Source organism: Schistocerca americana, chromosome 2, assembly GCF_021461395.2.
Source record: "Schistocerca americana isolate TAMUIC-IGC-003095 chromosome 2, iqSchAmer2.1, whole genome shotgun sequence".
Classification (NCBI taxonomy): domain Eukaryota; kingdom Metazoa; phylum Arthropoda; class Insecta; order Orthoptera; family Acrididae; genus Schistocerca; species Schistocerca americana.
The window spans coordinates 112986946-113012579 of NC_060120.1; the positions used below are offsets into that span (position 1 = coordinate 112986946).

General features: G+C 41.9%; 1 long non-coding RNA gene across 1 annotated transcript in view; it reads right to left on the reverse strand.

Annotated features, from left to right (window-relative positions):
* The window catches only part of LOC124596482, a 515987-nt gene extending 492524 nt beyond the window's left edge, over window positions 1-23463 (reverse strand). The window contains exons 1-2 of the long non-coding RNA XR_006978305.1: window positions 23397-23463; window positions 16877-16930 (exon numbers count right to left, since the gene is read on the reverse strand). This is a non-coding gene — a long non-coding RNA (uncharacterized LOC124596482). The remainder of the gene's footprint in view (window positions 1-16876; window positions 16931-23396) is intronic.
* Window positions 23464-25634: the final 2171 nt, after the last annotated feature.

Sequence of the window (25634 nt, forward strand, 5' to 3'; positions counted from 1 at the left end):
ATGCAACAACTTTTTTTTTTTACAGAAGTTACAAAAATACATATGCTAGAAATATAAAAGTTATATAAGTTAAAAAACCTAAACAAAAAATACTGAGCTAAGATATGAATATATCGAGAAGTAAACTGGGTATTATCAAGGAAGAAACGTGTCCATGCAGGAGTCACAGACTTCCAGTGTTATACATATGGACTGTACACGTTTACACCATTTTAGTAAAGTTTTTGCATGTGATTACGTGTCGCCTCTTGAACGTTAGATAACATCTCCTTTGACTTTTTTGTGAGCGCCGTGAGACTGAATGCATCTTTGTGACTGTTGGTTACCATCATACAATATCAAATTACTCGCTGCTATTTATTTGTACGCCCACTGGCAAGGGGTGAGGTTTTCGTAACTGCAATCGCTTTTAAAAAATTGTTAAGAGTAACACTATTGCCATTGAAATTATTATTGGCTCTGAGCACTATAGGACTTAACATCTGAGGTCATCAGTCCCCTAGAACTTAGAACTACTTAAACCTACCTAACCTAAGGACATCACACACATCCAGGCAGGATTCGAACCTGCAACCATAGCGGTCGCACGGTTCCAGACTGGAGCGCCTAGAACCGCTCGGCCACACCGGCAGGCGAAATTATTATTATAATTATAATTTTCATTTTTATTACTGTTATGTTCTTGTTTACGGTTATCCGTTACCGCGTCACATCACGCCCTAGTATCACACTGAATAATGTACGCCGTCTACTAAAGCACGAGGCCCAACCTCGTAAAGATTAGGCCTACTGAGCGATGCCGGATACTCTGAAAATCCCATTTACTGTGTCTCCGTGAATAAGGATGATCAAATGTTTTTTATTCCAGTCTTTGATCACAATATCAATTCTTTTGTCGATGACCGGTTTCAGTCAGTATTGACCATCCTCAGATCTTTTCTATGCCATGTCCTAAAGTGATAAGGCCGTAATATTGTGATCAAAGACTGGAATAAAAAACATTTGACAGTATAATGGGTCACTGTCCATATACGCAACTATGTCGCAGCTGGTGCAATAAGGATGATATTAAAAGTTCCGGTTATTTATATTTCAGGTCAATTCTGGATCCTTCCTTGTCGAAAACTTCAATCATGGAGTCGTAGAATGACCCATATTATTTCAAGGATTTGAGCAATCGTTTTTCAGTGAACAACAAAGTAAGATAAGAATGTCTGGTTTGCTACTGTGCATTTCAAAGATAAGTTTTGATTCTCTTCAACCCCGAAAATGATCTTTCTGTCGAAGTACTGGTTGCATGAATGGTTAAAATTAATTTAATTAGTTCCTTCTCTGAGTTGTTTCACTGAGACGACAGGAAGTGAGACATTGACTTCGTCTAAACACTGGCTGGTTCCGGAATTGTTCTGAAGAATATATCACAGACAGTTCCGTCCTTAGTCGAGGGATATCAAAATGTCCACCGAAGGACACATTCAAGAAGTTAAATGCACGCTCGGGGAAGTTATCTGTTTATTGGCATTTAATATGAAAGCATTGTTCAAACAAAAATCTATTCTTGTACTGCCTAATTTATGAGTGCCCACGTAGATGAAATGCGGTCCTTGGAATTTTCGTGGCGTTTCCTTAAGTTGTTGAAATTGTCCACAACAGATCGGGAGAAACAAAACACATAGCCAGCAGTACAATTTTTGAATGTCTGTACAGCCACATAAACAACTATAAAAGGAGTACCAAGATTCTTAAAAATGTCTTGACATACAGGGTGATTCATAAGGAATATCACATAATTTGTGATGTGACTCTACATGTGAAAATAAACCTAAAACTCCTATAAACATGTGTCCCATTTTCGATAGTTAGGGAAGTGGAGTTGCTTGAAGACTACGCACATCCATGAATGATTATGAAGACGAGTGTAAATACTAATTACCGAAATGCTGTGTAGGCGCTGTGATGGACGGATTAATGGTAGAACAGATGACTGATCCATCCTACAAGAGATGTTCAAAAAGTCCCCCACCTATCTCAAGGCACTTGTCAATTTGTTGAAGGGAGTGTTGTATTGCACATTGAATATCATCTCGGCGGGCTTTAATGCGGGTAACAGTGTCCGTGATGCGAGTGACAAGTTCTTCACGTGTACTTACCTTTGCAGCCTACACATATCCCTTTAACCAGCCCCATAAACAGAAATCTACTGGGGTTAGGTCAGGTGAACTGGCAGACCAGTTAACTGGTCCGCCACAGCCAAGCCACCATTGAGGAAATGTGTTATTCAAATACTTGTCTGATCCATCATGTTGCAGGTGCTTTTGCCGTTGTTGCTGTAATGTAACTCCTGCCAAAAGTGCAGGTAGGTCTCCTATCAGGAAATGTGCATATGCTGTGGCTGTCATGCAATTTGGCAGAAACACAGGCCGTATCACCAGGTCATCAATCACACCACACCGGACGTTCACTGACAACCTAACTTGGAACTTTGTTTCCTAGTACCGAGTGGTTAGCACACTGGACTCGCATTTGGGAGGATGACGGTTCAAACCTGCGTCCGGTCGTCAAGACAGAGGTATCCTGTGATTTCCCTAAATCACTTAAGGTAAATGGCAGGATGGTTCCTTTGAAAGGCCATGGCAGAATTCCTTCTCCATGCATGTTTGAGAGTTGCAAATGTTCGCAATACCACTTCATAATTTTTGGAGGACTGTCTAGTAAGCAGATATACATAGTTACCTAAGTTATGTTTTCCCAAACTTGTTAAAGTTTTCAGCACAGAACTTCTCTCTCTGCTCTAGACAAAGGAACCAAATCTATATTACCATTATTTTTCCATCTTATAGTGTAATTCCGTAAATCTGTTAGTCAAGAATTAACTTTTATTATCAGCCTGTGATAGCATAAAGGTAAACTGTATCAAAAAGCAAATGAATTCTTATTGATCACATAAGTGGGCCAGAGATAAGAGAGAACGAGACCAGGCTGCACTGCTGCTAGGTTTCAAATGACGTCATTGATGACATCACCAAGCGACGTTACTAAATTTCCCCCTACTCTTTCCCCTCTCCTACGACACACAATGGAAATTGTCCTATTGTATAAAATAGTGAGAAATTAAACACCTGACAGGAAATTTTTAAAATAGTGGGAAATTCAAAGTAGCCCAATTTTGCTAAGTGCAAAATGGTAGGAAATTAAAAAATCTAATATGGCAGATCGTGCCCAACAGTTCTAAGAGTAAAACCAGAGGTTTGAAACCTGAGGCCAGCCTCTTCGATGTCAGAATCCAAGCTAGTGTTATAAGGTGGTGAATTTGGCTGTACGAAGCCAGCCTCTATGACATCAGAATCTTAGATTGTGATACTGTATGACAGGCCTGGGCACATGGCGGCAGCATCTACGTTATCAAAATCCGAAATGGCCAACCTGAACAAAAAATGGTTCAAATGGCTCTGAGCACTATGGGACTTAACATCTGTGGTCATCAGTCCCCTAGAACTTAGAACTACTTAAACCTAACTAACCTAAGGACATCACACAACACCCAGTCATCACGAGGCAGAGAAAATCCCTGACCCCGCCGGGAATCGAACCCGGGAACCCGGTCCAACCTGAACATACAAGGTCAGCCTGCACGACTGCCAAGTTACTTTTTCTAAGTACAGAATTCAAAATGGCGCATCTGGGGATGCAGGACCAGCCTGCATGGTCGTCATATCACTTATGCTAAGGTTATGATCCAAGATGGCCACTTGTGAATATCAAAGCTGGCTACTGCATTTTCCCTTGATGTCACTGTGAAACCGAGCTGCTTGTCTTAAGTATAAAATTCAAGAGCTCATTTTAAAATGACGATAATGCAATTTTCCTAGGTTCAAAATGGCAGCCAAACAATTTCCCCGCCTCTATGACATTACAGTTCACTGACACAGCTTGTCTGTTTAAACAATTGCCCCCCCCCCCCCCCAACTGCACATGCCAATTGCGAGAGTCCAGTTGCCACAAGTTTAAGATTGTGCCACGTTAGACATTTGCTGTGTGTGTGTGTGTGTGTGTGTGTGTGTGTGTCTGTCTAATAATAATTGTGTCTTTAGTTAAACAGATGCTGGACTGGCAGAGCCCCTGCTGACCAGATTGCCACTTACTGCACTACCACCTCACGTGAGCAGCCTCTGCTGCATTGAGCCGCTCAGACCTCCACACTAGCAGGGCTAACTGCCGCCAGCACCACGCCACATGAAGCTGTATCACCACCCCGGTTCGCAAAACGCACTTACCATCACGCTGGTGCCTCAATGCCTGAAACAAAGTGCATGATTGGTGATCTTCCTCACTACCACAGACCACACCTGCCCTGAGTTAAAAATTGGGGCGATTTCCAAAATCTAAGACAGTACGTCATTTGTGATGGAGCTGCATTCAGCCCGCCAGTCTTCCAATGTCACTTTCTATGTGTTGTAAGTTAAAATTACGGGGAAATTTAAAACGCAAAAAGCATGCTTATGTTTCAGCTCACACTGAAAAGTTATGAGGTGGCAGCCATTAAAAAACTGCCATTGTTCATATTCTTGTATGCATCCATCATGTTTACACCACTTTTGAGAAGTAAACATAATGATTCTAATTCACAACTTGAATAGTGGCTACCAAAAAACGGTTAAATATAGGTAACGAAAATAATGAAATGTTATGAGAGTAATGGTCTGTGAGCAACATCTAGAGACGGAAAACTCTCAATAGTGTTACGCGCATGATCCCAACAACTCCGAGTGACAAAGACCTGTAGCTTAGATCTGGAGGGCCACAGACAGGATAACATTAACTGATGCAGTCCAATTTCGTGAGTCACAGTGACCTGCCCCAGTGAGATGCCCCAACCCCTTCCTATTCACACTGCTAGACTGTATTGCTGATTGCGTTGGGACTCACCGACCAGTGATCTCTCAGTACCTGCACACCACATTATTATAACTTACTTGAACATATAGCGTGTTTCACATAAAGCGTAGGTCTCTGTAATTAACAAAATGATAGATGGCAGGATTATTTATTGAGATAGATCAATATTAGAAACGTTACTTTTTCTGCGGCGTCATCAACATAGTTTATCGAATTATTTTCCAGAAACTTACAGCAACGAGATACAATATTTGAAATAGAACATTAGTTTTTTCTATCTTGTAGCTGATTTATTTAAACCAGCTGTGTACAAATCACATTTCTACCACGTTTAGTGTGGGAGCAATAAACCTTCGACAGTGTTAGGGGTGGAAGAAGCATACTATAGATAATGCTTGGCTTCTTGGCTGTGTGCAGATGGATGTTCTGGTGAAGGAATATTGATTTAAGTGAGGTGTTTCAATGTGTATTCTTCTTCCTGAATGCACAATGCAATGCGCCTTCCAAACGACCTGCAGGCGAGATGTAATGTTGCAGTGATGCAGATTGACAAACTTCTTTAATGTGCCATTTGAAGTAAGCTGCGGTTGCAGGTTCAGTTACATAAACATGAGTCTTTAGGTATCTCCAAAAAAAGAAATCTGTTGGTGTTAAATCAGGCGACCGTGTGGGCCATTTCTGAGGACCTTGGCGCCCAACCATCTCCCAGGGAATCTGTTGTTCAGGTCTTTCACAACATCTCGCACAGTATGGGCTGGGTGACCATCATCCTTCATCCACATTGGCCTATGATGTCTAGACACACATTTTCAGGGAGAGTACCTAAATTGTAGAATATAAAAGCTCGATACATCTCACCCGACCTGCGAAGCAATGACAACCAATGGTTTCATCCTCAAGGATTCCAAAAATGGTTCAAATGGCTCTGAGCACTATGGGACTTAACATCTATGGTCATCAGTTCCCTAGAACTTAGAACTACTTAAACCTAACTAACCTAAGGACATCACACACATCCATGCCCGAGGCAGGATTCGAACCTGCGACCGTAGCACAAGGATTCCACAGCATACATTAATTGACTGCCTACATTGACTATCGACAAGACATAGCCTCCTAGTATTTTCTGTGTGCCAGTAATGCATATTATGACACTTCACTGCACCATAATTTGTGAAGGTGGTTTCATCAGAGAAACGCTTTATAAGGTGTCCAGAGTGAATCGCACATAGCCCATTCACAGAAATTAACTCTCCAATTGAAATCTTCCCCATGCAGCGCCTGTGTCAGAGATAGGTGGTACAGGTAAAATCTGTGACCATGTACTATACACCACACAGATGTAAGGCTGATATGAGTACTATTGACTGGAGCAATGCGTTGTAAGCTGGCATAGAATCGTGGTATATTGAAGCTAAAACAAACTCCTCCACCTCCTCACTTTTTGTTGGTCTTCATCTATTACTGCTGCGCCTTCTCAAAAGCACTTGTTTCCCAAAGTTGTTGTTCAGCAGCATGTAAGAATGTAATGGCTGCTGGAGTTCTTCGACCAGGATATCTCACAGCACATGCCATGACTGCTTTATTGGCATGAAATCTGTTGGTGTTAAATTAGGCGACCGTGTGGGCCATTTCTGAGGACCTTGGCGCCCAACCATCTTCCAGGGAATCTGTTGTCCAGGTCCTTCACAACATCACGCACAGTATGGGCTGGGTGACCATCATCCTTCATCCACATTGGCCTATGATGTCTAGATAGACATTTTCAGGGAGAGTACCTGAATTGTAGAGCATCAGCAACATGCCAACATACTTGCTGGATGTGTATGCCATGTTTGTTTGATGTCATTATCCGTAGTACACTGAACCCCGTTTGTTTGTGCGGTCTGACCCGCTGTGTATATGGCGGTGTAAGGTGATGGTCGGCATTCTAACCGAGCATGGCACCTAGCAGCACACTGAGGAAGCTTATCGCTCCGTGAAACTGGTGACGTCACATGTCCGCCTGCAGATCGTTTTGGAGGTTGCAATGCGTTGTGCATTCAGGAAGATAGGCACACGTTGAAACACGTCACTGAAATCAACATTTCGCCACCACAACAGCCATCTGTGCACAGCCAAATATTATGTGCAGCTTGTTGCAACCCACCCTAACATTATGAAGGTTTTCAGCTACCAAACAAAACATGATATAAATGTGACTTCACTTATTTCTTCACAGATGGTTTAAATACATAAGCTACATGATAGAAAAAAACTAATGTTCTTTTCATTGCTGTAACTCTATGGAACATAACTCAATAAACTATTTTCATAGCCCTATAGGAAGAGTAATATTTCTTATGTGAACCCATCTCAATAAATATTTCTGTCGCACATTCTTTTGTAAGTTACAGAGGCATACACACTATGTAAGTCCCTTAAGATGCCCTAACACGCTAATCCACTTTGTAGCTACAATCCAAGAAAAATTTGAAGTGTGTGCAGTGACATTTCGGTTTGTTAATGTTTTTGCAATGAAAATTCTCAGAAAAAGCTGTAAAGTGGAAAAATGTGACGTTCATTTCAATAGATTATGCCATATGATTATAATACGAGAGCTGTCTTCCCTTCGCTTTATTTGCAAGTACAACAGTACCAAAATCAACAAATATTGCACAGAAATCAATTACTTTTGTATCTAAATCAGCGGATTTTGCGTCAGACCTGCTCCTCTACTGTCAAACCTGTACAATGTAGAACCAAACGTAATTACTCACGCGGTTTTAATCTGCAAATGACACCTTATGCAACGACATCACAGAACATTTACATCTACGGGTTCACGCCTCACTATGTTTTTACACTGCACATGGTGCACCACACATTTAAATAGGACTTCTAAAACGCTTCTGATTAATGCAGGTGTGGTTCCTTCAACAAGGGCACTTATGGGGAAAGTCTTTTGCTGGCCAAGGTTGCAGAGGGTCATAATGTGTGTGAGATGAGTAGTGTCGTGAGATGATTAGTGAAATAGCCATGCATGTTGACTTGGAGAAATTTTGCAAACCTGCTAGCTTGTGGAACAATGAAATACGCCCAACTGTAGTTACACTTTGAAATATTTCTGAACCTACAGTAGTTAAAGAGTGTGGGGACTGCCAGGACAGAACACAATGCTTCGGGCAGTTTTTACAATTTTGCTGTATATATTGATGTATGTAGAAATTTATTAGAATTTTACTGTAACATTGGGCATTTTATTACAATTTTTCTTTGACATGGAGCATTGTTTTGCAATTTTATTGTAAAAGGAGGCATTTTGCTACAGTTTTGCTACAACATAAGGCATTTTGTTATAATTTTTGCTGTAACAAGGGGCCATTTGTCACAGTTTTATTGTAACATGCGGAAGCAATTAGTTACAATTTTGCTATAACATGAGGGAAATTTGTTACAATTTTGCTGTAACATGAGGGAAATTTGTTACAATTTTACTGTAACATCGAGCTGTTTGTTACAATTTCATTGAAACGTGATGGCAGCGTGTTATAATTCTATTGAAACATCGAGCAATTTGTTACAATTTTACTAAAACATGGGGGACTTTGTCACAATTTAGCCTTAACATTGGGCTATAACATTAATAACTGCATTGGTTCTTCAGTATGCAAGTTCAATACTAGGGGATCAGGTATGACGCAAAATTCATCGATTTCAATACAAAACTTGTTGATTTCACTCCTGTTCCATTCGCAAATAGAGCAATGGAAAAATTACTATGTGTTTCTGTACGAGATTTCATTTCTCTTGCCTTCACAGCCCTTAAGCGAGATGTATGTTCGCGGGAGTAAATCTTTCTGTAGTCTGTCGGAATTGTCAATTCCTCAAACTTTCGCAATAATGTTCCATCGAAAGAGCTCCGCCACACATCTGAATAGCAACAATGTCGTCTTAAGTCAGAGTGCCCTGGTAGAAAGTCCATCACATTACATTCACTTGGCAGTAGATGTAGAAACTGTTGTACAAATTTCTTGTCTTTTCAGCTTTTTCAGATAAGTTTCAATGAAAAAAAAATCATCAGACTGTTATATTATTGTAGTCCTTTTCAAATTTGACAAGGTTATTAGCTACTACACACTCTCAGCTAACTACTCAACGTTCTCAGCTAATTATAAAGAGCAGTAGTATGTGAGGACATTTTAAGCAACAAATACATTTGCGCAAAGGAATAACACTGCAGAGTGCATGCACTGAGAAATAGCCAGACAGCGAGTCCCATAGCCAATGACCACGCCGTCTTGTGGTCTGAATTGGAAAGGTTTGGTGTGCCTTGCTGAGGAAGGCTGCTGTGATACATCAGACTATGTCAGTCCCTGTTATCCTATTGGCGACTTGTCGCGGCCTTAGCCTCTGGGTCTTGAATGCTAGGAGGTGTTGGGATCTTGTGCATGAAACTGTTGATAGTGTTTTTATCTAGAAATGCTGCGCGCAACTAGGTTACAGATCATTACTCTCGTAACATATCATTCTTTTCGTCACATATGTCACGTTTTTCGACGGTCACGGTTAAACTTACATATTACACTACTGGTCATTAAAATTGTTACACCAAGAAGAAATGCAGATGATAAACAGGTATTCATTGGACAAATATATTATACTAGAACTGACATGTGATTACATTTTCACACAATTTGGGTGCATACATCCTGAGAAATCAGTACCCAAAACAACCACCTCTGGCCGTAATAACGGCCATGATACGCCTGGGCATTGAGTCAAACAGAGCTAGGATGGTGTGTACAGATACAGCTGCCCATGCAGCTTCAACACGATACCACAGTTCATCAACAGTAGTGACTGACGTATTGTAACGAGCCAGTTGCTCGGCCACCATTGACCAGACGTTTTCAATTGGTGAGAGATCTGGAGAATGTGCTGGCCAGGGCAGCAGTTGAACATTTTCTGTATCCAGAAAGGCCCGTACAGGACCTGCAACATGCGGTCGTGCATTATCCTGCTGAAATGTAGGGTTTCGCAGGGATCGAATGAAGGGTAGAGCCACGGATCGTAACACATCTGAAATGTAACGTCCACTGTTCAAAGTGCCGTCAGTGCGAACAAGAGGTGACCGAGACGTGTAACCAATGGCACCCCATACCATCACGCCGAGTGATACGCCAGTATGGCAATGACGAATACACGCTTCCAATGTGCGTTTACCGCGATGTCGCCAAACACGGATGCCGCCATCATGATGCTGTAAACAGAACCTGGATTCAACCGAAAAAATGACGTTTTGCCATTCGTGCACCCAGGTTCGTCGTTGATTACACCATCGCAGGCGCTGCTGTCTGTGATGCAGCGTCAAGTCTAACCGCAGCCATGGTCTCCGAGCTGATGGGCCATGCTGCTACAAACGTCGTCGAACTGTTCGTGCAGATGGTTGTTGTCTTTCAAACGTCCCCATCTGTTGACTCAGGGATCGAGACGTGGCTGCACGATCCGTTACAGCCATGCGGATAAGATGCCTGTCATCTCGACTGCTAGTGATACGAGGTCGTTGGGATCCAGCACGGCGTTCCGTATTACCCTCCCGAACCCACCGATTCCATATTCTGTTCACAGTCATTGGATCTCGACCAACGCGAGCACTAATGTCGCGATACGATACACCGAAATCGCGATAGGCTACCATGCGATCTTTATCAAAGTCGGAAACGTGATGGTACGCATTTCTCCTCCTTACACGAGGCATCACAACAACGTTTCACCAGGCAGCGCCGCTCAACTGCTGTTCGCGTATGAGAAATCGGTTGGAAACTTTCCTCATGTCAGCACGTTGTAGGTGTCCTCAACGGCGCCAACCTTGTGTGAATGCTCTGAAAAGCTAATCATTGGCATATCACAGCATCTTTTTCCTGTCGGTTAAATTTCGCGTCTGTAGCTCGTCATCTTCGTGGTGTAGCAATTTTAATGGCCAGTAGTGTAGTATAAAGATGTTTCTTTCTCAAATGTGGTGGTCACATGATGATGCATACAATAATAATGTGTCTCCAGTGAAACTGAGGCTTGTCTATGAAGAAGGACAGCTTGTTTCATATCTGCCACTACTCCTGCATATTATTTTTTTGATGATGAATTTCAAAAACATATTACCTGAACATTCTGCAGTCCAAGTTCTCCCAGAGGACAAAGGTGCTTGAATTTTTGAATTAGCTGCCAGGGTAATTGAAATAACAGCTTTGTGTGGGATCTAAATGTGAGCCATTGGCCACTTTAAACTTAGAATGATTTTGAATTTTTCACTATTTCTCATTGTCGGATGAAGTGTAAGTGTGCCACTTGTATTTCCAAATTTCTCATCACTTTAGCTTAGGACACAGGGATTGTGATCTGAGAGGAGCGGTGAAGTGACTGCATCTCCATGACAAATAACATACCAGTGGCACAAATCGGAACAACTGTCTCAGATTTTTTAATTTGCCACAGTTTGTAACTCACAGCAGATGTGGTCTGTGGTAGAGTGGGAGACTGCCAATTGTGAAAGGGGGGGAGGGAGGGGGGAAGTTGGGGGAGTGACAGCACGGTACGTGCATTTTGCCTTGCCAGGTGGTATCTCTGTTAGCACAATGGTCTACACATCACAGTGAAGTGGGGACTGCTTCTGTGGGGAGGCATCATGGTTAGTTGGTTGGTTTGTTGATGTGGGGGAGGAGACCAAACAAGGTGGTCATTGGACCCATTGGCTTAGGGAAGGATGGGGAAGGAAGTCGGCTGTGCGCTTTCAAAGGAACCATCCTGCCATTTGCCTAAAGCGATTCTCAGAAATCACACAAAACCTAAATCAGGATGCCGGATGCAGGTTTGAACCGTCGTTCTCCCGAATGCGAGTCCAGTGTGCTAACCACTGTGCCATCTCACTCGGTGAGGCAGCATGGGATGGAATGTCGGCAGAGGCAGGGGCTCTCTCATTGTGTCTAAATAAAGATGAAGCTGAAGATAAAGGTGAAATAAAGATGAAGTTGTTCTCACCCCATCTTACTACACACACACACACACACACACACACACACACACACACAAACATATCTATTTAATATGACACTGCCTTAACTTAGGGCAACTGATCTCCCGCCATTGGTATGTGGGGTATTGGGAAATTGTTTAAACAAGCAAGCAGTGCCAGCAAACTGTGATGTCAGATGGATGGGGGAAATTGTTTACATTTAATTTTTTACTTGAGACAACCGGGTTACCACTGTTTTAAACTGTGCTCCTAGATTTTATACTCACAATAAGTGGCCTACTTCCATTTTGACATCAGGTGAAACGCAGTAGCCATCTTGGATTCTTAACTTAGCATTAGTGATGTGGCAACCATGCAAGCTGGAGCCATAACTCTGTCTCCATCCACTTTTATTCTATACTTAGAAAAAGCTGTTTTCGTATGCCTAGATCTGGCATCTTGGATCATGACATCACACAGGCTAGCCTCGTATGGCCTGGTCCGCTATCTCGCATTGCGTTTTGGATTCTGATGTCATAGTGGCTGGTATCAGGTCTACCATCACTGATTGTATACTTAAGATAGTTGAGCTAGATCCGCCATCTTGGATTTTTGAATTTCCCGCCATTTTTACATAGGGGAATTGGCTTGGGGGGGGGGGGGGGGGCGGCTGGCAATGTTACACGGTGAAATTATCGATGATATCATTGGAAATCTGGCAACAGTACAGTCTTACCTCATTCTCTCATAGCCTGCCTACACACTTAACCACATTGCCCCACAATATATTCCCAAAATACGTAGGATGTGCGAATTTTCACAAATTAGGAAGTGTCTATGTCTTCAGGTTAATACAATAAGAATACTTCTAAGTGCAAAAAATGTGGTACTGGGGTTGACTGTTATATATATGTTAACTCCGCTTTTACTCATACACTAAATTATGTAACACAGTGATTCACTCAGTGTGAGTCCATTATTGTCTACAATGATGAGCCAAAAGTTATGGCTACTGCCGACTACGTGACTGAATGCTATCTGGTGGCGTTGCAGACACATGACACAGAAAAGAATGTATATAAACGGAGCGTAGACAAATGGGGAATCATTCTAGCGACGATATTGGCTGCAAGTGGGGAAATACATTGACATAAACGACTTTGACAGATGGCAGATATTTATGGCCCAGCGTCTGGAAACCAGTATCTCGGAAATGGCGAAGTTAGTTGGCAGTTTGCGTACTACTGTTGTGAGCATCTGTACAAAATGGTTGAAAGTGAAACCATGACTAGGCCACAAGGTGCTGGGTGCCCATGCCTCGTCACAAAATTTGGAGTTTTGTGGCTTTCCCGCTATATAAAACAGGATAGGCGGCGATTTGTGGAAACTTCGACATCAGAGTACAACGCTGGTGGATGTGGAAGCGTTTCTGAGTACACTGTTCAGTGTCTATCGTTGAACATGGGGCTGCACAGGAGATGGCCCCTATGTGTTAACATGTTGCCCCAACAATGTCATCGATTATGACTGCAGTTGACATGGAGCATTGCAACTGGACCACAGATAAATGGAAACCTGTCACCTGATTGGATGAATTACGTTTCTTATTAAACATGTGGATCCCACTGTATGTAATATTACGCTACGGAGGAAATGACCTTGGCTTCATTGGGAGCTGTGGTAATAATCGAAGATATCGTGGCAGCGTTGGACTGTTTGAACATTATAGTGGACCACCTGCATCCTTTCATGCTTGCCGGCCGGTGTGGTCGAGCGGTTCTAGGCGCTTCAGTCTGGAACCGCGCGACCGCTACGGTCGCAGGTTCGAATCCTGCCTCGGGCATGGATGTGTATGATGTCCTTAGGTTAGTTAGGTTTAAGTAGTTCTAAGTTCTAGGGGACTGATGACCTCAGATGTTGAGTCCGATAGTGCTCAGAGCCATTTGAACCACTTGACAGAAGAAAACTCGTGGTCGTGCGGTAGCGTTCTCGCTTCCCACGCCCGGGTTCCCGGGTTCGATTCCCGGCGGGGTCAGGGATTTTCTCTGCCTCGTGATGGCTGGGTGTTGTGTGATGTCCTTAGGTTAGTTAGGTTTAAGTAGTTCTAAGTTCTAGGGGACTGATGACCTCCGATGTTAAGTCCCATAGTGCTCAGAGCCATTTGAACCATTAAACTTTCTGGCAGATTAAAACTGTGTGCCGGAGTTCGAGTCTCGGTATGGCACACAGATTTAATGTGCTAGAAAGTTTCGCATCAGCGCACACTCCGCTACAGAGTGAAAATCTCATTCTGGAAACATCCCCCAGGGTGTGGCTAAGCCATGTCTCCGCAATATCCTTCTTCCAGGAGTGCTAGTTCTGCAAGGTTCGCAGAAGAGTTTCTGTGAAGTTTGGAAGGTAGGAGGCGAGGTACTGACAGAATTGAAGCTGTGGGGGCAGGTCATGAGTCATGCTTGGGTAGAGCACTTGCCCGCGCTAGGCAAATGTCCTGAGTTCGAGTCTCGGTGCGGCATACAGTTTTAATCTGCGAGGAAGTTTCTTAAGACTTAAACTGATTGTTGAAAACATGTAGTTCAGCTTCAGATTGTCAAGGCTGTTTACTGTTTACTCGCAAAAGTATAGGAACATTTGAAACTAAGTAATCTTTACAACAGATGATATTTTTGCGAATAGGGAATGGATCATGCTCCACGAAAGTAAAGATTAGCAAAAGCGAGATTAGAGTTTAACGTCCTGTTGACAAATCAAAACAAGAGACAACATATTAGTGCAACTGCAGTCTCGCTGGGTCTCCGACCACACGAGTATGGAATGTAAGCAGCATGGATTATCAGGAATCAAATATAAGCGTGTGTCACAATATAATGTTGTCTACAACTTGATAAGATAAAGAAACTCACGGCCGTGTTTGAATACAGTGCCAGGCAGCTTTCCTGAGAAATAACGTCCTGCCAACCTTTGCGACTGTCAGAGACACTCAGTACGTAAGTAGTGCAACAAATAAACAATACATGGAAATTGCAGTTAAGACTCTGCACTCGTATTCGAGAGGAAATCCCCCTCCAGCCATTTAGGTTTAGCTTTATAGTGATTTCTTCAAATCGTTTAAGGGGGACATGTGAGAAAATACACGCGTACGTACAGGCTGATGTAACTTTTACTGTTTGATAGGTTTTTCACTTTTTTGACAAATAATTTAATAAGGACGTTGCTGGAAACTCTTGGAACACATACTATCACGTGGGGAATATTCTCTCAAAGATTACTTTATTTATGACTTTCAAAATGTAATCTTAGTAATTAATATCAGTCTTAGAGTCCACGCAACATTTTTTTTAAATTTATGTGTGTGATACATAGCAGTTTTTCTTTCACAAAAATTTAAATAAATTTCACAGAATCGCACTTTAAAAAATTTTATACCACAGGAAGTTGTGTTATAGTATGTATAAAGTCTGTAGCAAATTTCATCCTTTTAACTGCAACGCTCAGCAGGAAATGTTCCTTACACTCTGAAAAATGAAAGTCGCAGGAAATGCAGAAAACAAATTCTATTAGCATTTATGCCAGGAACAAGTACCTTAGCGTTGGCCATAAGTATACATTTGGTCTTTTTGCTCTTCGTGTAACTCTTTCCTTGCAGTCAGATCCTCCTGGAGTGACCTTTTGACAATATGCTTCTCTGACATTTCAGAAGGCAATACGCGCATAATCAATCTTCCTCATTAGATTTTTGGTGAAGCAACCAGCATCAAATCCTAGTTTCATAAGGATCCTGATTCATCCAGTGTTACCACCATTGAACACCAGACAAGAATCGTATGAGAAAATTTTAGCATTAGTAGATGAACAGCATGTTGCCTTGAGCATCTGTTCTAAATCAGGTTATTTAAGCTTTCGTTCGGGTTTTGTGTTATTTATTCGTGTGCTCTCTCATAGATTTTTTTTTCATATTGTATCAGTTATTTTTCTTAAAAATATTCTAATCGATATTCTGCAAATTGTGCAGTGCTTTGTTGCTTGATCAAGTCCCTTTGCTTCCTGTGGTCCTAAGGAACCTGATAGATAAATAAAATAAAACTAGCAGCAACTATGCATCTGTTATTGTACTACAACTTATAATAAATACATACAGGACCAAACGCTAAGAAAATAACTAACTCACAGTCAGCAAAACGAAGTTTTTGTTTCGTTACTGTCGCTACTTCACAAGCAAGTCCTGTCTGCTACCCCCCTCCCCGCACTATATAAATAATAAAAGAAAACATACAAAACAGTGTGCATAACCAATGAAGAAACATAACCGAAATGACACTGGTTGGCGCAAGCAGGCGAGCAGGGCTTCCGTCTTTATCAATAATACTAAAAACAGCTCACTAACAATTCACCATCGTCTTCACTATCTCATCGCAGTAAAATCTAGGAAATCTGCTACATTCAGGACCGGTTTTAGGCCACCGTTTGGGGCACCTAGCTGAAAGGGACGCCAGAGACGCAACTTAAGATTTCAATACGGAACGTATCACAATCATCAGTGGCCACTTGCGGCGTCCCTGACGCCCAAATGCAATATTTGTATAATGTGTATATCGAAAATTGACACGGGTGAGAACGTACGATGCAAAAGGGGGGAGAGGCGGAGGAGGGGGAGGGGGGTTGAAATGGTTGGCAAATGATATGTCACTTGTGTGAAAAAATGTTGTTGAACCGGCTCTGGTTAAAGTACTCCTTGATATTTACGTTCAGTTATAAGATACGAAGTAGCAATTAAAAATCTGACGGTAGAATGTGGGTTTTCTTAGAAATCCGGTTGAACACTGCTCACTTTCTTACTAGTTCCAAATTTCACTCGGACGCTGCAAATTTCTCTGTTAGCAATTCAGACACAACATGAGATACGAGGCGGGGAGCAATGTACGATTATCATTCCGGAAAGTTACTGATATCTGACATCTCGTCACAAGGACCATATTATTTATCAGCGATCACCTCGTAATCTTCTCGTAGCCTCTGGTATGCTGCTGTGATTTCCCTCAGTGCGGCCTGTGAAAAATTTTGGACAGGAGTCAGGCAACAGTATTTTCCGAACGCAAGCGCCAGCATTTTTGAGCAAAAGAGCCTAACTTACCAGTCAAAATTTATTCTTGGGACAACATTTAATGGGTTCATGGAAATAAATATGTTCAAATGTGTGTGAGTTCTTAAGGGACCAAACTGCAGAGGTCATCGGTCCCTAGGCTTAAACTCTACTTAAACTGACTTAAACTAACATATGCTACGAACAAAACACACACCCATGCCCCAGGGAGGTCTCGAACCTCCGGCGGGAGAGTCATAGGAATAAGTGTACAAAATTTCATAATTGCAGCCTTCATAGATTCTAAGAAAAAGCTACATAAACTTCAAAAAACATAATTTCAGGAAATGCAATTAAAGTTCAACCTAAAGTATTTTTCCTTATGTCACCTCGTTTCTACTTTCTTTCCTCTACCGGATCTTCAAATGACTTTTCAGCTGCAAAGAGGCGCTGTAAATCTATTTTTCTCAAGATATCTTGAGTGAAATTTCCTATTTTAAAGCTCATTCTCTCTAATACCCTCATCCTCTCTACGTTTCCATAATTAAATACAAGAACTGCATCACAAAGTTCCAATTCTGACACCTCTAGCAGGTGAAAATTTTGCAAAACAAGAATTGTTTCTTCATAAAAAAAAGCAGATGATTTGTAATTGTTGCTAAGACACGAAACAGAGTGACACATAATATATAAAACAGACAGTGTATTTCACAGCCTTCTAGATGTAGCCTGTGCAAGTTTGCTTGAAAGTAACAGAATAATAGTTCGCTGAACTAGTACTGAAGTGTTGCATCATGAAGTGGGCGTGGCAGGAAGGAAGCGTCACACATTTATTTTTCAGGCGCTTCGCATGCAATTTCATCGCTGAAACTTTGGGAAGAGATGGAAAAGAACCACCGTGGTACAACAACCAAGTTAGAAAACTACTACGGAAGCAAAGGGAACTTCACAGCAAACGTAAACGTAGCCAAAGCCTTGCAGACAAACAAAAATTACACGAAGAGCGAAATGTAGTGTGAGGAGGGCTATGCGAGAGGCGTTCACCAAATTCGAAAGTAAAGTTCTATGTACTGACTCGGCAGAAAATCCTAAGAAATTTTGGTCTTATGCCAAAGCGGTAGGTGGATCAAAACAAAACGTCCAGACACTCTGTGACCAAAATGGTACTGAAACAGAGGATGACAGACTAAAGGCCGAAATACTAAATGACTTTTTCCAAAGCTGCTTTACAGAGGAAGACTGCACTGAAATTCCTTCTCTAGATTTTCACACAGAAGACAAAATGGTAGATATCGAAATAGATGACAGAGGGATAGAAAAACAGTTAAAAGGAGGAAAGGCCGCTGGACCTGATGGGATACCAATTCGATTTTACACAGAGTACGCGAAGGAACTTGCCACTCTTCTTGCAGCGGTGTACCGTAGGACTCTAGAAGAGCGTAGCGTTCCAAAAGATTGGAAAAGGGCACAGGTCATCCCTGTTTTCAAGAAGGGACGTCGAACGGATGTGCAGAACTATAGACCTATATCTCTAACGTCGATCAGTTGTAGAATTCTGGAACACGTATTATGTTCGAGTCTAATGACTTTTCTGGAGACTAGGAATCTACTCTGTAGGAATCAGCATGGGTTTCGAAAAAGACGATCGTGTAAAACCCAGCTCGCGCTATTCGTCCACGATACTCAGAGAGCCATAGACACGGGTTCCCAAGTAGATGCCGTGTTTCTTGACTTCCGCAAGGCGTTTGATACAGTCGTTTAATGAACAAAGTAATGGCATGTGGACTATCAGACCAATTGTGTGATTGGATTGAAGAGTTCCTAGATAACAGAACGCAGATTGTCATTCTCAATGGAGAGAAGTCTTCCGAAGTAAGAGTGATTTCGGGTGTGCCGCAGGGGAGTGTCGTAGGACCGTTGCTACTCACAATATATATAAATGACCCTGTGGATAACATCGGAAGTTCACTGAGGCTTTTTGCGGTTGCTGCTGTAGTATATCGAGAAGTTGTAACAATGGAAAATTGTACTGAAATGCAGGAGGATCTGCAACGAATTGACGCGTGGTGCACGGAATGGCAATTGAATCTCAATGTAGACAAGTGTAATGTGCTGCGAATACGTAGAAAGAAAGATCCTTTATCATTTAGCTACAATATAGGGGGTCAGCAACTGGAAGCACTTAATTCCATAAATTATCTGGGAGTAGGCATTAGGAGTGATTTAAAATAGAATAACCATATAAATTTAATCGTCGGTAAAGCAGATGCCTGACTGAGATTCATTGGAAGAATCCTAAGGAAATGCAGTCCGAAAACAAAGGAAGTATGTTACAGTACACTTAATCGCCCACTGTTTGAATACTGCTCACCAGTGTGGGATCCGTACCAGATAGGGTTCATAGAAGAGATAGAAAAGATCCAACGGAGAGCAGCGCGCTTCGTTACAGGATCATTTAGTAATCGCGAAAGCGTCACGGAGATGATAGATAAACTCCAGTGGAAGACTCTGCAAGAGAGCCGCTCAGTAGCTCGGTATTGTCGAAGTTTCGAGAACATACCTGCACCGACGAGTCAAGCCGTATATTGCTCCCTCCTACGTATATCTCGTGAAGAGACCATGAGGATAAAATCAGAGAGATTAGAGCCCACACAGAAGCATACCGACAATCTTTCCTTCCACGAACAATACGAGACTGGAATAGAAGGGAGAACCAATAGAGGTACTCAAGTACCCCCCGCCACACACCGTCAGGTGGCTTGCGGAGTATGGATGTAGATATATAGGGTGTTACAAATAGGTACGGCCAAACTTTCAGGGAACATTCCTCACACGCAAATAAAGAAAAGATGTTATGTGGACATGTGTCCGGAAACGCTTAATTTCCATGTTAGAGCTCATTTTAGTTTCGTCAGTATGTACTGCACTTCCTCGATTCACCGCCAGTTGGCCCAATTGAAGGAAGGTAATGTTGACTTCGGTGCTTGTGTTGACATGCGACTCATTGTTTCACAGTACTAGCATCAAGCACATCAGTAATGGCATCAACAGGTTAGTGTTCATCACGAACGTGGTTTTGCCGTCAATGCAATGTTTACAAATGCGGGGTTGGCAGATGCCCATTTGATGTATGGATTAGCACAGGGCAATAGCCGTGGCACGGTACGTTTGTGTCGAGGCAGATTTCCAGAACGAAGGTGTCCCGACAGGAAGACGTTCTAAGCAATTGATCGGCGTCTTAGGGAGCACGGAACATTCCAGCCTATGACTCACGACTGGGGAAGACACCTGCAATGGACGAGGCAATTCTTCATGCAGCTGACAATTACCCTAATGTCAGCGTCAGAGAAGTTGCTGCTGTACACGGTAACGTTGACCACGTCACTGTATGGAGAGTGCTACGGGAGAACCAGTTGTTTCCGTACCATGTACAGCGTGTGCAGGCACTATCAGCAGCTGATTGGCCTCCACGGGTACACTTCTGTGAATGGTTCATCCAACAATGTGTCAATCCTCATTTCAGTGCAAATGTTCTCTTTACAGATGAGGCTTCATTCCAACGTGATCAAATTGTAAATTTTCACAATCAACATGTGTGGGCTGAAGAGAATCCGCACGCAATTGGGCAATCACGTCATCAACACAGATTTTCTGTGAACGTTTGGGCAGGCATTGTTGGTGATGTCTTGATTGGGCCCCATGTTCTTCCACCTACGCTCAATGGAGCACGTTATCATGATTTCATACGGGATACTCTATCTGTGCTGCTAGAACATGTGCCTTTACAAGTACGACACAACATGTGGTTCATGCACGATGGAGCTCCTGCACATGTCAGTCGAAGTGTTCGTACGCTTCTCAACAACAGATTCGCTGACCGATGCATTGGTAGAGGCGGACCAATTCCATGGCCTCCACGCTCTCCTGACTTCAACCCTCTTGACTTTCATTTATGGGGGCATTTGAAAGCTCTTGTCTACGCAACCCCTTGTGGACGGCTGTGGTGATACAATGCGCCATTCTCCAGGGCTGCATCAGCGCATCAGGGATTCCATGCGACGGAGGGTAGATGCATGTATCCTCGCTAACGGAGGACATTTTGAACATTTCCTGTAACAAAGTGTTTGAAGTCACGCTGGTACGTTCTGTTGCTGTGTGTATCCATTCCATGATTAATGCGATTTGAAGAGAAGTAATAAAATGAGCTCTAACATGGAAAGTAAGCGTTTCCGGACACGTAACACTCTGTAGATGTAGAACTCATTGTCCGTGAGTTAGACTAATAAATACAAAATTAATTGAAAATCGAAATTTTCGGTCAATGCCATGAACGTCCCACTTAACGCAGTTGCTGGAAAACAGATTTGGCAGTATTTAATGGCGTCCAAGACAGTAACAGTTTCTACAAGGGAAACAGACGCAGTTCTTGGCAGACGGAGAGGCCTAGTTTTACTCGGGCTGAAGGCTAGCTGCGGCGAGTTGAGGCGGTCAGCTTGTCCCTGGGAGACTGAGCAGTCCAGCTCTTCACTTCCTCATAGCCGCTGACGTCATGTTGTCGATAGGCGGCCGCTGGGTGCGTGCGAACTGCGAAAGGCCGCACGGGCTCCAGCACGGATTCTCCTGCCAACCTTCTCCGGAAATGTGGGGCTCTGTGCTCAGCAAGGGCGGCGGCTGCTAGGACGTTCAGAACGTCAGGGAAAAAGCTTGCTCGTTTTTAATCGGAATATTAGTTGTGCAGCAGGACCCACGATGATGAGCAGCGTTCTGGAAAAACGTCCCCTAAGTTTTACTGGAGTTGTAAAGATCCATGAACTTAGGAAACAGCCTATTATAATCGAAATGTTGTAATCGACCACAATGAGCTGCAAATCTGGTTCGAAATAGAAAAAAAGAGACCTCGACACTATAGCGAGTGAAACCTTCCGCACCGGTTCAATTATTTGAAGCCACGAGCATCTCCCGAGTGAGAAACCACCATATTAAAAAAAACTGCTAAATTTTATGTGGTGCATACCAGGGAAAAAGTACACACAGAGACCATCTACAGGTCTACACAACTAAGGCAGGTAATTGACATCCCAATAAGACTTAAACACACACAACACGTACACGTATATGCAATTATTCAACATTCTGCCAATGCAAGCACACGGTGTGTCACTCAATACCTCCAGGGACACCAAACAACGACGGCTAAAGCGGAAAGCATTTTACAGAAGAATGTAACAGTTGTGATAAAAGTGAGCTTTTCTATCAAAGCTGCTGTAACTCCAATAGTTAATGGTACTGACATGTTTTATTTGTGTCGGTTGCCTGTTACCGTATTGTACCATTTCATTCTAAATGTGAGTTTTGTCTAGCATTCTACTGTACCATCTATATAACTCGTTCATTTTACATTGTTAGCATTTACCAGATGCAAACTTTCGTTTTTACATAAATATTTCTTACTTTGTAAAACTGTCGAACATCTCTACCATGTACAATGGTTGGATACGTAAAGAAAGGCAAGATCTCATTAACAAAGAAAACTATTTTTTTTCCAGCCCATCAATAAATTCCTGTCTTCTATGTTCTCAACTGTTTATTCCCGTTTAGTGCCCGCATGCTGTCCTACGTTTGCTTTGTTCTTCGTCAGCTAACGACAGCGAACTAAAGGAGTAGTTTCCTTCGTCCGTAGTTCACTTTTTAGCAACCTACGTCCCTTTAACGATAACTCCATGTGACACGTTTACTTGTTCTATTTTCTAAGCCTGTCGACCTCCTTTGTACTTGTTTTTGCACATTCACGTACATTACTGACGTTTTTTCCCACGTATCTGTTTTAATTTCCTTCGAATATGCTATTCCATTACTTCCCTTTAGAAGAACTGTTTTATTAGCTCCTTGTTCATTTTACAGAAAGCGTAGCGTATAAGCTTTACAGTAGGGCTACTCGAGGCAAGTTGCATTATTATTGTGTTGCTGTTATAAATAATTTTTCGTAAGATAAATATCTTCTCCGACAGGTGCATCTTTAGGTCTAAAAAGTATTTCTGTTTTGCAGATCACATGCTGTGTCTATCAAATTTAGCAATGAAAATGTCTAGCAGTAGCGTAAAATATACGACGTAATTTATGGAAAGGTTCTTCCTTGTGAACGAGTGCTTTGAACAAGTCGTAAGGCGCTAATAATCTCTCTCACTGCAGCAATACTTACAGAATAGAAGTTCTGAAACGTGTTTACGTTAGAAAACATTCAAAAAACTTCGAAGAAGGCAAACCATTGTAGGTGTTTTAATTCTGCAAGCACGAAAGTAGAAGGTATACTGTCACAGAACTTCTGACCGATTTTTCTCTATCTTTCTCGATGACGATGAACAACAAAGGAATTTACCCTCTGCAGTGTTATCAGAAGTGTTACATTTTGTTATAAATCCAGCTATTACGTACTTGATTCCTATTTCGCCGCTACAGGAGTACAGATTACAGTAGTACATTCGCCATCACTTTTCATCAGATTCGATTTTTCTACCGCAAGCGACATCTAGCGGTGAAATCCAGAACTGTTTTCAGGCGCACGGTTCCGCGAAGTATCCACAAGGAATTGAAGTCACTCCACAAAAGCAATCGATTAAGTTGGTCTTCAGCCTGCGCCTGACAGTTTCTTTTAATGATTCTAGAATGTACTTGCTAAATAGATCGCCAATCGTTAGGCCTTTACTTTGAATTTTTATTAATGTCCGTAACAGAATGTACGGCAGTACTTTTTCCAGCTTGCATCGTAGAAAAGCTCGAAGCACGGCTGTCTATCACCTATACAGATGTATGCACAGGCCAATGACGTCACTGTACTGGTAAAACACTGCACTCCAGAGCTTTCCAAAATAAGTGTCCCGTAACCTCGGGGTGTAACAAGAGTAGAAAATCCAGAATGTAAAACAAATTAAAAACTTATGATAAAATAATGCAAGACATTCTTCTCTTCGTTCAGTGTAACCGTAGATCACGCACCGATATGAAACGAGTGATTAGTATTTTGAATTCCACTATTTGGTGCATGTAGCTGCCACTAGATATCTCGCTTCTACTTCTGTACCCTAGCGCTCTCGGTTTATGTCTTAAACTCTGCGAGCGGTGGTAGTTGGAGTTGTACACTTTTCCTTCAGACTTCTTCGTGACGTGTGTATTATTTTACTCCTTTCAAAGTGAAATAATTTACAAAAGTCATCAGAAATGGATAAATTTATTGTCACATAGGGACATTTTGCAGTATATGAAATATCAGATGCAGAGCAACAGTCAAGCAATGTGTATGAAATTTCAATACTACAAACCAGTGCCGCCTACTCAGCTTACTTAGAGCGAACCCTGGCTTCTTTTTAATACCATATAGTTTGAAATCGTGTGATTTAGCTGGGGTCCGGAAGTATGATTTTTTTCACAGCCATTTTGACGTTTTCCTGGCATTAAAACATATGTTGATTAAATGACAGGTATTTACATTGAACTAAGATCAAAACTCGCTTCAATATTCCCTGAAAATGTATTATTAGATTGTATTAAAAAGAACAACAAAACAAAGTAAAGCTCTGTTGATGTGTGTTATGAACTCACCAGTATACACATACACAAGATAAAAAAACGCAACTACGAAAAATAAACAACAGACAGTGGTTACTGAAGAAGGCTGATCCAAGTAAAACAGACTTTGATTTATGCAGGATAATCACCAGTCATTCACTTCACAGCTGCAATAAACAATGTGCCAGCGACTGAACTGAGGAAAGGAACAGAGAACTTCTATTCACTGCAGTAGTTTGCTAAGTGTAAGAAATAATGCAATATTACAGTGCATATATACTGTGAAGTCTGTCCTGAGAGTACCTAGCAGAAATATTATTTATATTTTTATTGTGAAAGAAAGAAAGTTATGCGAAAGAAACTGACATGAAGATGATTATTTAAATACATTTTTGCGTCAGAATATCGAAGTTTTAAAAGTGAGCTGATATTAGGGTCTAGTGAAGCACGGGATACAACCCGACCAATGACGTCAGCATTTACCAGAGAAATTTACTCTATGGGTGTTAACAGCTGACAAGTGTGTTCAGAAACAAAAGAATACGAAAGACAAAAAACATGGTTGACATATGTCAAGACAAGTAATTTTTTCACGTTAAGGATATTGCGTGTTTGTATCGTACTATTTCTGTGGAAAATGAAGGGGAAATATTGGTAGCATAGAATACCTCACGTCACATTTCGTTTTCGTCAACATTGTTGTTCAGTTGAACTATATCGGTCAACTGAAGCACGGGATACAAATTTTACATGTGTTGTTTCTTTCGCCTCCGCTACCACTAATAGTCTGTTCTTACGTAGTTAGTAGTACTACCGATGGCAGAAGGAGCTACGTACATAATATTTAATATCCTATACTTCTGTTGACATATATGTATGTACACTGCTAACGAAAACGTGGAAATGGACGTACGTTACATTTGCAACCTGTACCTCAGTTGAACTACGCGAAGAGGCAATAAGACGACACATATAGAATTTGTATCCCGTACTTCACTATGGGGTATTTTTTTTTCTCCTTCGATGCTGATAGTATCGACTGAAGGTTATAGTTTTGATCACAGCAGTGACAATAGTATCCCATTCTTTAGTTGAGCTATATAGCTA